The sequence below is a fragment of the Amblyomma americanum genome, chromosome 1 (assembly GCF_052857255.1).
Source record: "Amblyomma americanum isolate KBUSLIRL-KWMA chromosome 1, ASM5285725v1, whole genome shotgun sequence".
Classification (NCBI taxonomy): domain Eukaryota; kingdom Metazoa; phylum Arthropoda; class Arachnida; order Ixodida; family Ixodidae; genus Amblyomma; species Amblyomma americanum.
Genome location: NC_135497.1, coordinates 29,356,243 through 29,360,785, shown reverse-complemented (window position 1 = coordinate 29,360,785; position 4,543 = coordinate 29,356,243). Strand labels below are relative to the sequence as shown.

General features: G+C 44.5%; 1 pseudogene; it reads right to left on the bottom strand.

The window, feature by feature from the left end:
- Positions 1 to 1,715: 1,715 nt before the first annotated feature.
- LOC144124538 (uncharacterized) lies at positions 1,716 to 2,794 on the bottom strand (annotated as a pseudogene).
- Between the last annotated feature and the right edge of the window lie 1,749 nt (positions 2,795 to 4,543).

The following is a 4,543-nucleotide window of genomic DNA, read 5'->3' as shown; positions in this document are numbered from 1 at the left end:
GCAAAAGTGTGTACTATTGTAACTAATTGTGTTATTGTAAAATAGCCCTTTCTAAACCCATGCTGAAAGTCGCTTAATATGGAGTGTTCTTCAAGAAATTTGTTAATATGTTTAGCAATAATATGTTCGAGCATTTTACAGCATGCGGTAGTTAAAGAAATAGGACGGTAATTTTGTAGTAATGTGCAGTCTCCTTTTTTAAAGATGGGAATAACTCGAGCAGTCTTCCATTCAACCGGAAGTTTTGATGACAGCAGAGATTTTTTAAACAACACAAAAAGAAACTTCGCAATTATTTCGGCATAGCGTCGCAAAAATACATTTGGTAAATTATCGGGACCAGAAGAAGTTTTAGGTTTCAGTTCTAAAAGCAAAGCAAATACACCAGGAAGGCTAAGAAAGTCAACCTCCGATACAGGAAAATATGACGCGCTTTGTACAGTTTGAACACCTGCTTCAGAGAATACGCTGTGAAAAAAAGAATTAAAATGGCGTGCAATGTCAATCGGACCAGTCAATGTCTCTCCCTCCGCTGTTATTTTTTAGATATGTTTCTTGCTGTCACTCAGGAAGTTCCAAAATTTACTTGGGTCATTTTTAACAAAACTGGGTAACGTTGTGTTAAAGTACAAGTCTTTTGACTCACGAACCGCACGTTCAAGATTATTTTTAAGCGTTTCAATCTGACTTAACTGGTGTTTTTTTTCTTAGATCTTTTTAGTTTTCGCTTCAGTTGAATAATCTTCCGCGTCATCCAAGGTGTGCTTTTGTGAACTTTTTTGCGTTTATTTGGAACGAAGGCATTTAGACAATATTGACACATTTCGACGAATCGCTCCCACAGCTTGCAGACATCATCATTATCATCGAAGCTCGATAAACAAGTTTCCATATGTTCAATCACTGCGGCATCATCAGCCCTAGAATAATCCTTGAAACATCGTACTTGACTGGCTTTTTTGTTGTGGTATGGGGACTTAACTAAATCTATCGATACGCTTACGAGGTGATGGTCTGAAATGCCTGTTTCGACCGATACAGTATGCATAGAATATTGATTGTTAGCAAAAACTAGGTCTAGTATAGAGGAAGATGTACCTTGTACACGAGTAGGTTGATTTACAATTTGAGCTAAATCATGAGTAAGCATGACATCAAACAGAACGTCTGCACTGCTCCCAGATTTAGCACCGCCTTGTAAGCGGTCCCAGCACACATCTGGCAGATTGAAGTCACCTATTAACAGTATTTTTTTTTGGAAATGAGACAGGTGATGTTGTAGCTTAATGAGATAGTCGGGTGTGGCATCTGGTGGCCTGTAGCAAGCATACAGGATGAAAGAATGACCCCAGCAAGAAATTTTTATGCAAAGGCATTCAAGTGTGGAACATCATATACAAGGTCGCATTCTACAGAGTCTTTTAAGAGAATGGCTACTCCGCCACCCCTTGAGGTCCTGTCCTTGTGAACGACTTTATAATGAGGAGGAAATACCAGGTCATCTGCTAAGTCGTCATGTAACCAAGTTTCCGTCAGGACTGATATGTGTGGGTCGAACTCCAGCAGTTTAAGTTCAAGCGAGTCTTTCTTGTTTGCAACGCTGCGTGCGTTAATGTTAACTATTCTCAAGCTTTTTATACTAGATTGGCCCGTGTTACTATGGCAAGACAAGCTATCTGTCTTAGTGAAGAAAGAAGCTGAGGTATATGAACGACTCACTTTATCGGTGAGCGGTTTCGCAACTGCGTACAACTTCGCGTCACGGGCCGACTTGCGCCGATACCGTCGTTTTTTTGAACCTTCACTTTATCATTTTTTTCGTAGTCCCAAACGTAAGGAATATTATTGATATATAACTTATCAAACACCAAGGAAACCCTTTCTTTTTTATCTCGGTTCGGCTTCGCGCTATCCCATAATTTCTTTCTTAGTTCACGAACGTTCTTTGAAAAGTCTTCGCCAATTGAATAATCTTTTCCCTTTAGTTTCCGTTCTTGAGTATCACAGTTTTATGCCTACTGTCTAAAAGTTTTAGAATTACAGGACGTGTTTTGTCAATTGCCGGTTTACCTAACCTATGTATCCGCTCAATAGGGATAGGGTCGAGTCCTAAAATATCATGAAAAATATCTTTGTTTACGGTTTCTTCAAGCGTTTCATTTGTTTCCTCTTCAGTTTCTGGGATGCCATATATGATCAAATTTGACCTCCTGCTATAATTTTCAAGCTGCTCAAGTCTTGCTTCAAGCCTTTCAATCGTTGTACTCATACAACTAACCTGTTCATGGTAGGACATTACTCGGTTCTCAAGCCTGGACAGGGCATCTAATTTGTTCTCTATGTTCACTAATCTGTTCTCTTTCATGTCTTTTATGTCAACTGCAATATCATTAAGCTGTTGTAAAATTCGGGTCATGTCAGGGCCTGGGTTCGATTCAATGTCACCGGCTAACAATAATAATTTTCTCAGACAAAATGTGAAAACCTGTAGCAAGCAACAAAGCCGAGGGCACGGCAGCACCAACAGGAATAGGTCATTAGAACGAAAACATTTTCCATACTTTTTGCTCACCTGCACAAGGAAGACAAACGGATTAGTGCTCCGCATTCTGTCGATGCTACCATGCCCAGTGGTTGCAAAACGAGCGTGAGTCCCTTTTATAGCTTGAGTGCACAGTGATGCTCCCTGCAGTCCAGGTTCCTGGCAATCAGAACGTGTTGCCGAAGAATGATGATACGGATGCCAAGATTCCAATGCTGGTGGGCGTATTTCTTGATCGATGTCTTGATGCATTGAAAAATGGACATGCGCAGAGAGGTTCAGTACGCTGATGTCCGGACAGCCAACGATGAAATATCCAAGAAGGCCACATAGCTGCACAAGGAAGACAAACGGATTAGTGCTCCGCATTCTGTCGATGCTACCATGCCCAGTGGTTGCAAAACGAGCGTGAGTCCCTTTTATAGCTTGAGTGCACAGTGATGCTCCCTGCAGTCCAGGTTCCTGGCAATCAGAACGTGTTGCCGAAGAATGATGATACGGATGCCAAGATTCCAATGCTGGTGGGCGTATTTCTTGATCGATGTCTTGATGCATTGAAAAATTGACATGCGCAGAGAGGTTCAGCACGCTGATGTCCGGACAGCCAACGATGAAATATCCAAGAAGGCCACATAGCTGCACAAGGAAGACAAACGGATTAGTGCTCCGCATTCTGTCGATGCTACCATGCCCAGTGGTTGCAAAACGAGCGTGAGTCCCTTTTATAGCTTGAGTGCACAGTGATGCTCCCTGCAGTCCAGGTTCCTGGCAATCAGAACGTGTTGCCGAAGAATGATGATACGGATGCCAAGATTCCAATGCTGGTGGGCGTATTTCTTGATCGATGTCTTGATGCACTGAAAAATGGACATGCGCAGAGAGGTTCAGCACGCTGATGTCCGGACAGCCAACGATGAAATATCCAAGAAGGCCACATAGCTGCACAAGGAAGACAAACGGATTAGTGCTCCGCATTCTGTCGATGCTACCATGCCCAGTGGTTGCAAAACGAGCGTGAGTCCCTTTTATAGCTTGAGTGCACAGTGATGCTCCCTGCAGTCCAGGTTCCTGGCAATCAGAACGTGTTGCCGAAGAATGATGATACGGATGCCAAGATTCCAATGCTGGTGGGCGTATTTCTTGATCGATGTCTTGATGCATTGAAAAATGGACATGCGCAGAGAGGTTCAGCACGCTGATGTCCGGACAGCCAACGATGAAATATCCAAGAAGGCCACATAGCTGCACAAGGAAGACAAACGGATTAGTGCTCCGCATTCTGTCGATGCTACCATGCCACCGATCTGAGAGCACCGCAGAAGAATGTCTACTTGCTCTTCCGTTGAGATATCTAGATGAAGAGCCCCTTGCGTTGTGAAATCGGAGCAGATCCCAGTAGTACTTTAATATCATCGAACAGCCTGATAGGGTTCCACTCTCTGAAGTCAACACCTTTCTCTTTTGGCTGAACTATCACTGGGATGCCGACTGTCCGGTGCTTCCGATGACTCACCACTTTGAAGCCATCGTTGTCCATTTCCGCCATGTCAGCCACTTCCTCGTCAGAGGCGACGATAGTTGAGTCGTCCCCACTGAGCGATGATGACTGCACTGCTGGACGTCCCTGATGACTGGCAGATCCCCGCCATGTGATGCCATGGCCGCCTCCGCCCCACTGGGCTCCTTCGGATGGCGCTGTCCCTTTAAGGATACCGGCGCCGGAGCTGCCGTACCCTTCCCGTAGGGACAGTACCGCCTTAAAGACGCGGCCGTCTTCCAAGGATGGAAATAGCCTAGTTAATAACTAGAAAACAAGGCAACATTACTGAGCTGAGGTGACAACAGATCGAGCAGCGTCGTCTTCCTCTTCCTCCTTTCAAGAAGAACGAGATGGAACACCCCAGACTGAACGGCAGAGTAAGGTCTCCGCTGGTCAGCCCTCCCACCAATACCCTGCCATCGTTGTTTCGGAGCGAGCGGGTGAAAGCGATCTGCACATTC